Here is an 8,492-nt window from a genome sequence, read left to right on the forward strand (position 1 = left end):
CACTATGAGTCTCAAGCGACTCGACAACACATAACAACAACAAACAACTATTGTACACAAGAACAAATATACGAATAGACCTCTGGTGGTCTAATGAGTAAAGAGTTGCACTGCCAACTCAAAAGCATATGGTTCAAATTCACCATCTGCTCCAAGGAAAAAAGACAGATAATCTCCACCTGTGTGATTTATGACCTCTGAAAATCTACTGGAGAGTCAGTTGTGCATCCGTTCAGACTCAATAGCATATATCAACAACAACAAATACAAGAATTAGCAGTCCTGGTGCAGCAATGGTAAGACACTTGACTGCAAACTGAAAGATCAGTGATTCGAACCCACTCAGCAGCTGGATGGGAGCAAAGTTGCGAAGTCATTTTATTCGGTCACAGGGTGCTCTGTGAGTTGAGATGAACTCACTGGTATACAACAACATACAGGAAAGCAACTGGCTTGTTATTAAGATTCAGGCTATTAGTTAGAGATAAATATTTGAAGAAATGGCATTGCTATACTTTGGACATGTTGCAAGGAGAGACAGGTCTTTGGAGAGGGACAGCATGCTGGGTAGAGTAGAGGGACAGCGAAAGAGGGGAAGACCCTCTATGAGGTGGATTGGTTCAGTGACTGGGGTAATCAAGATGGGTGTGTCAGAGGCAATGTGATTGGCACAGGATAGAGCAGGGTTTAGGGCTGTTGTACATAGGGTCGCTATGAGTTGCAAACGACTTGATGGCACATAACAACAACAACAACATATCTATGTCACTAGTGGGACATAGTAGTGTAGGGGGCACTGGTGGCCTTTTGGCAAGAAGCTGCGATGTAATCTCAAAGGTAGTGGTTTGAAACCAACTGCCTCTGAAAACCTGTCTGAGGGCCAGCTAGGGGTCAGTTCCAGCTCAGTGGCCCATAGCAACGACATCTCTATGTCACTTTATACTTTGGGAAATTTGTCAAATTAGGGTTTGGGGGTTTTTTTAGTACAAAATACAGGTATGTTTAAGAAAACTTAAATGAACAAATAAGTATTTTGTCAATAATTCTGACTTTTTAATATAAAATAAACAGAACATTATAGGATACGTTTAAGTCTGAGCTCTTTCCCTTATTAGGAAAGGTCTCTGGGGAGATTATTTCTTGTTTTTAAATAAAGACATCAAGATCAGGTTGACAAAAAAATTAAGCAAGTCACAAGTTGAATTTATTCTTGTTGCATGCTTTCCATCCAATATTGTGCTTACTTTTCCTTCTTTGAAAGGCATTTGTGTTCTCTCTAGTGACTAAGATCTGACTGTTAATTGTCTCAATAATATTAATTGAATGATGAACTAATTTCTATGGTATTTTATTGTGTTAAAAATATCCATAAAAAATATTTGCCAATTAAAAAAAAAAAAAAAGCTGTGCTGTAATCCCAAAGGTAAGCAGATAACGTCCACCACGTCCTCCCTGGGAGAAGGATCAGCAATCTCCTCCTCAACCCTTTACTGCCTCTGAAAACTGCTGAAGGGTCAGCTATGGGTCAGCTGTGACCGGACAGCAGACACAACACTCACCTGTGTAAGGAATGCCACTTCTCTTTGGCTGTTTCTCCCTTCCCCCTTTAGAAATCCCTGTGGTGGGAGCCTTGGTAACAGAGTGGTTAAAGATTCAGGGGCTAAACCAAACGTCCACAGTGTGAACTCAACAGCAGTTCCACGATGCAAAGCTGTGGTGACCTGCTTCCGTACAGATGTGCAGCCTTGGAAACTCTGTGGTGAGTTCGACTCTGTCTCAGAGTTGCTGGTACGAGCAATCTATTACTGAGCTTCTGTCTAGGGAAAAGGTTTTAACTCTCTCAAAATACACTAAACTTAACTAGCAAAAGCTGTTTCCACGCTAATCCCTGAAAGAGAGATGGAGTCAAACCTCTGAGTGTCTTATACAACTTTTCTGGCCAGTGATGTCTTACCTCCAACAGTGAAGTATGTGCCTCCTCAATGTTCTTGTTGTTGTTATTATGTGCCATCGAGTCGTTTACGACTCGTAGTGACACTATGTACAAGAGCCCTAAACGCTGTTCTATCCTGTGCCAACCTCGCCACCTCAAACACATTCATTCCCACCACTCCACTAACAGAATCGATCCATCTCATCGAGGTCTTCCTCTCCTGCACCGTCCCTCCACTCTCCCAAACATGATGTCCCTCTCCGAGGACCAGTCCCTCCTTGCAACATGCCTAAAGTGTATATCCACCTAAAACCCATGGATGTGAATTTATTTGGTAAATGTTCTCTGAAATTATAATCAAGGATTTTTATACGAGATCGTTCTAGATTAGAGTGAATCTAAATCTGACGACAGGTGTTTTTATGAGAAGACGGAGCTGGCAACACCATGGGCTGCCTTCTCCCTCCCCCTCTCCCTCCCCCCTCCATCTCTCTTCTTCCTCTCACTCCTCCTCTCCCCTCCCCCTCCCTCACTCCTCCTCTCCTCTCCTTTCCCTCTTCCCTCCCCCTCCCTCTCCTCTTCTTCTTCCTCTCTTCCTCCTCCTCCCTCACCTCCTCTCCCTGTTCCTCTCCCTTTCCCTCTCTCCCTGTCTTTCCCTCTCCCTCTCTTCTCCACCTCTCCCCCTCATTGATGTCAAGTTGGAATCCACTCATAACTGAGTCTCCAATGAATTTTCAGAGACTGTAAACCACAAAGAAACTGACTGTGCATCATTCTTCCATGGAGCAGCTGGTGGATCCAAACTACCTGTCTTTGGGTTGGTAGTGCAACTCCTTACCCACTAGGCCACCAGAACTCCCTCTAAGGGCTGTAAGCAGCCAAGAAAGCCAAGAAAGAGGCCTGGAGAGATTCTCCCTCAGAACTTCTGGAAGGACTGCAGACTTCTGGTGTCAAGAGATATTTAAACCAAAACTGAATTCCTGTTGATTTCAGCCACATATTTTGCATTCATTTTTACAGCAATTCTTTAACACATCTTTAACTGGGAACTGCTTCTTCCTCTCTCAAGGGATGTTGCAATTGTTAATGTTGATGAAGTGTTTTCCCAAAAAAGGCTCTAGAAAATCACTTGTTCTACAATAAAAAGATCTCCAAGAGGACTGTTGCCCAAGAATACAGAATAATACCTAATAATATATCCCTTTTATACAGTATTATTGTCATGACAGGAGTCCTGGATGAAGGCTGCATAGTGGAGTGGACCTGGGGGGAGAGATTGTATGACAATGAAAGAATTTTTCTTTTATTTTTCAAAGAGAAGAGCAAACTGAGGGGAGGAGTTGGCAGGGAGAAAAGTGCAATAATGAATGAATGGAAATCCCAAGTCTCTGTAAACTTTCATTAAATTTAATAATAATTAAAAAAGAAAAGAAAAAATACCATTAAGAAAAGAATACAGAATAAGAAGCCATCACCTGTATGGTACAAGATCTACCTATAAAACATAGACACTGAGTTTTTAGTAGATACACAGAATTCTAATGGTTCCATTTGCCTAACTCAGATTGTTCTTTCATCACACTTTTGAAAAATCTCCTTTCGCAGTTGACCTTAGAACCAGTGTTATCTAAGCAAAACAACTTACTCATTTAGTCATAATTTTAAGTGTTTCTTTTGCCATTTACAATGATTCTTTTATTATTTTTAAATTATAGTGATAGAAACAAATACTGAACTTTAGATAAGTCTTAACTGTTAAAGATACATGGATCACTCTAGTCACTGAGCCGCCACCCCGGGAACTCAGCTGCCTCGCCTTCCAGCCCCCTCACTTCCCAATGCTCCATGCCTGCTGCCCACCTTCTCCCACGGCACTGAGGATATATAGGATTCAACAGAGAAACAGCAGGAAGACCCTTACAACTGTCCAAGGGATCACTGATGATTATGATAAAAAGAAACAAATGAAGGCGTTTAAGAAGACATTTGCCTGCAATGGCACTGTAATTGAGCATCCAGAACATGGAGAAGTAATTCAGCTGTAGGGTGACCAGCGCAAGAACATATGGCAGCTCCTCATAGAGACTAGACTGGTTAAGGAAGCCCTGCTGAAGGGTCATGGGGTTTACATGCTTGTGGCTCATTGAAGCATAAGTGAGAATTTCCTTGCAATGAGTAGAAAATTTCCCTTCTGTCTCTTTTCACAAATTAAAAACTCACAGCTGTGTAACACAACCATTTGGGTTCTACTTTTAACTTGGACTAGTGTAACTCCTTCCTGCAATAAATGGAAAAGAACCACAAAAAATATAAAAAGACATAGATCATATGTGGGTATATATGATGGTGGTGTTTGGTGGCCCTGCGTCGGTGCAGACTCACAGAAACCATAGAAGAAAACACCCTTGCATTTTGCACCATCTACACAGTCGCTACTACGTTGGAGGCCATGGTTGCAGCCACTGCGTCAATCCATGTCATTGGGGATCTCCCCCTTTTCAGTGACCCTGTTCTTTACCAAGTATGACACAAATACCATGCCCTGATCACTCTTGGTATTATGTCCAAGGGAAGGGGGTTGAAGTGTAGCCAACCTCTTTTCAAGGAAGCATTCTGCCTGTACTTCTTACTAGATTTTCCCACCTTCTGCAAGGTCACTGCCTAGCCAATATTCTGCAGCATCAGCGTATCTAAAATAGACCAATTCTCCTTCAGTCTTGCTTAGTCATTGTCCACCTTGCACTTGCATATGAGGCAATGAGAACCCATGGCCTGGGTGCGTGCTTCCGTAGCACATATACTAAAATTGGACCGATACAGAGATTAGCATGACCGCTGCTCAAAGGTGACACGCAAAAACCATGGCCTGGGTCTGGTGCGTGCTAGTTCTAAAAATTAGTTTTGGGCTTTTTAAAACACTTTAAGAAAATCATTTTTTTCAGGTAATTTGCCCTGTGCAATTCATCGTTTGATTTCTTGACTTATGCTCCCATGAGCATTAATTGTGCTTTAGAGTCAAATAAAATCCTTGACAATATCATTTTTTCTCCATTGGTCCTGATGCTGTCTGATGGTCCAGCTATGAAAATTTTCATTTTCTTTTAACTGAGGCCTGATCTGTCTGCGCCAAGGGTAGGCAGGAAGTGCTAAGAAATTAGCGCCCCTGGGGGCAGCTATCAGCCAGTAATTTGCATAACTTGGTGTATAAATATTCTAGCTTCTGCACTCCTTGGTTGGGTTAAATCGAAGGAGTATATTTTACTCTAAGTTCTCAGTTTCCCGGGCTGTACATGTTTTGATAACATACCCTTTATCAACTGCTTTTTCTTTCCCGCTTTATTAGTCCACTTAACTGTTTTTTGGTGATTCATCTCCGAAATAAACCACTTGCACTAGAATCTGTATCCCTGGGTTTGCTTCTGAAGAAACCAAACTAAGGCAACTTGACTCAACAATAGACAAAGTGAAAACATATTATTTAGAGTAGCTTCTACTAGCTGTTTGACTTCATGCAATCATTTATCCACTCTGTGCCTCATCTTCTATAAAGCCATGATGATAATAATAATAATAAATTACTTCGTATGACTTTTGTGAGGCTTAGGGTTAAATTATATAAAGGATTTAGAATGTCTGACTCAGAGCCACCATGCAAAAGAATGTTGTTGCATGCCACCAAGTTGGAACCAACCCACAGATAACTCTCCAGTACCTATTCAGAGACAGTAATTCAAAAGAATATTAGCTATTAATTACTGTTACTAGGGATGCATAGAGAACTCTACTAGCTTAGTGGCAAGAAACTGTGCTGCCATCCTGAAGGCTATTGTTCAAATCTATCAGCTGCTCTGTGGGAAAAGAATGAGTAATTTCCTCCCGTGCAATTAACTGCCTCTGATAATCTGCCAGAGGGTCAGCTATGGATTGGTTCTGACCCAACGGTACACAACAAGGGATGCAGACATTTGCAATAAAACTATAAAGAAAATATAGACAAGATTCGAAAGAGTGGTTATAACTGGGATGAAGAGAACAGATTCAGGTTGTTGTTCAGTGCTGTTGAGTCTAGTACAACTCATAGCAATGCTATGCACAGACCTGAACCCTGTCCTATCCTGTGCCACCTCATCATCTCTGATAAGTGCCTCAAAAACATTGGTCATGTTCTAGTTCTTAAACTGAGTAATGTATATATATATTCAATATGCTTTATAATTTACTTATAAATTATGCATTCTTTGACATGTAGCAAGATTAGATTGTTGGTTTTGTGTGCCTTCAAGTCAGAACTGACTCACAGCTGACTCTCCAGTGGGTTTTCAGAGGCAATAAAATGGCACAGGAATTGATTGTCCATCTTTTTCTCACAAAGCACTTTGGATTTGCAGAGCAGTTCCTTACCATTAGGCCACCAGAGCATCCAAGATTTTGTTAGAATGTTTGAAATTGCTGAAACAATAAAACTATACGCCTTGAATATATTAGAATTTTTATGTTTTCTCTAAGCTTAAAGCCCTCTCTGTTGCAGCTACGGTTGAGTCCTCCATTACCGCCCCAGTACACTGTGGAGGCACTTGCCTCTGGGACTTTGCTGAAGCTGCTTGCACTGGAGCAAGGTCTCTCCAGGACACACCAGCCTTGCAAGCCCAGCTCATCAGGTGGGATCTCACCTGCTTGTGTCCTCTTGGAGGTAGCACCAACTCTGTGCATCTATATTTCAACATATATTGATTGGTTAATGTTCTTTCTCTCTAATAAACTTTGTATTTAAAATGTTCAAAACATTTAACAATTCTCAATTCATCTCTGGAGAGTTGGAACTGACCCATTGCTGACCGACCAGCAGGTTTTCAAAGGCAGTTAATTGCTTGGGAGAAGATTGCTCCTTTTTCTCCTGTGGAGTAGCTGATGGATTCAAACTGCCTGCCTTTGGTTTGGCAGCACGGCTTTCTATCCATCAGGCCCAACCTTAACTCTAACCCTAACCAGAGCTCCCTTTTAACTGAATTCTTTTTATTTAAATTACTTTTCATTTAAAATCAGTATGTTGTTGTGGTGGTGTACTGTCAAGTAGGAATCAACCCACACCTGACCCAACTGGTGCTTTTTCAGAGGAAGCTCATTGCATGGGAGACGTTGCCCATCTTTCTCCTGTAGAGTAGCTGGTGGATTCGAACCACATGCCTTCAAACTGCAATGCAGCTTCTTACCACTAGGCCACCACAGCTCCCTAAAAAATCAGTATTGTTGTTCTGTGCCGTTGACTCGCTTGTGACTCATAGCAACCCTATGTACAACAGCTCTGAACCCTGCTCTATCTTGAGTCAACCTTATTGTCTCTGATCCACTACCCCCATTACCCCAGTCATGGAGTCAACCCATCTCATCCAGGGTCTTCCTCTCTTGCGCTGTCTCTCTACCCTCAAGCTTGATGTCCCTCTCCAAGGACTGGTTCCTCCTTGCAACATGTCCAAAGTATATAAAACGAAGCTTCAGAATCCTTGCCTCCAAGGAGCAGATTGGTTTCAACCTCTCTAGGATGAACCTGCCTGTTCTCCTAGCAGTCCATGGTATATTCAACACTCTTCTCTAGCACCATAGACCAAAGCCATCAATTCTTCTATCCCTAGTCATTGCCCAGCCTTCTAAAGCATGGCAAGTAATTGCAAAGACCAGGGTGCACCTTGGTCTCAAGACTGACACTGTTGCTCTTCAGTACTCTGGAGAGGTCCCTGACAGAAGATTTCCCCACTGCAATTCATCTTCTGATTTCCTCGCTGCTAGTATAAAGATGCTGATTATGGAGCCAAGCAAACTGAAGCTGTTAACAATCTCTTCATCAAATCATGATGCTTCCAAACAGCCCAATGGTGAGAATCTTTGTTTTCTTGATCTTGAGCTTCAATAAATTGTACAAAAAGAGATTTAAAAAGTATGTAGAAAATACCATCACTAAATTATAGCCACTATTAACCTCTGAACATAATAATACACATACATTGTTAAGTAGGGAGCTCGTGGTAAGGAGCTGTGTTGCAATCCCAAAGGGAGGCAGTTGGAATCCTGCCACTCCATGAGAGAGAGATGGAAGGTCTATTCCTCTGCAATTTACTGCATCTGAAAACCCGCTAGAGCCACGTTTTGGCTCCGACTCAATAGCACACGGCAACGCAACAGCTTTTCCTTATCTAATGGATTTTCACCTTTCCCCTGATTAGTTAAACCCCAATCCTTCTGCAATATCCATTTCCCTTATGTGAGACCCATATGGGCCCTGAGAGTCCACAGATAGGACTTTTTGCGTCAGGTCTTTGGATAGCTTAATTGCTAGACTAGAAACTGGCTGTCATGGGGCCAGATGTACCCTCCTGATCCATTTAGTTTTGGCCTGCAAATTGTCACCTTCCTTCTTTCCCTTTTCCTCAGTTTCCAGAAAATAACTGTGGTATAAAACTTGTCTGGCTATTTTTAACAAATGGTGTTGGCAAAATTGGAAAACTATCTGCAGAAGAATTAAACAAGATCTCCACCTCACTCCATATAAAAAAACCAACTCAAG

The 8,492-nt window shown here is 41.9% G+C and overlaps 1 pseudogene; it reads right to left on the bottom strand.

Moving 5' to 3' along the window:
- Nucleotides 1–8,492, bottom strand: part of LOC102857019 — a 59,718-nt pseudogene that overhangs the window by 41,593 nt on the left and 9,633 nt on the right.

The sequence above is a fragment of the Elephantulus edwardii genome, unplaced genomic scaffold, assembly GCF_000299155.1.
Source record: "Elephantulus edwardii isolate Elephantulus edwardi_28Jun2011 unplaced genomic scaffold, EleEdw1.0 scaffold00098, whole genome shotgun sequence".
In the NCBI taxonomy this organism is placed as follows: domain Eukaryota; kingdom Metazoa; phylum Chordata; class Mammalia; order Macroscelidea; family Macroscelididae; genus Elephantulus; species Elephantulus edwardii.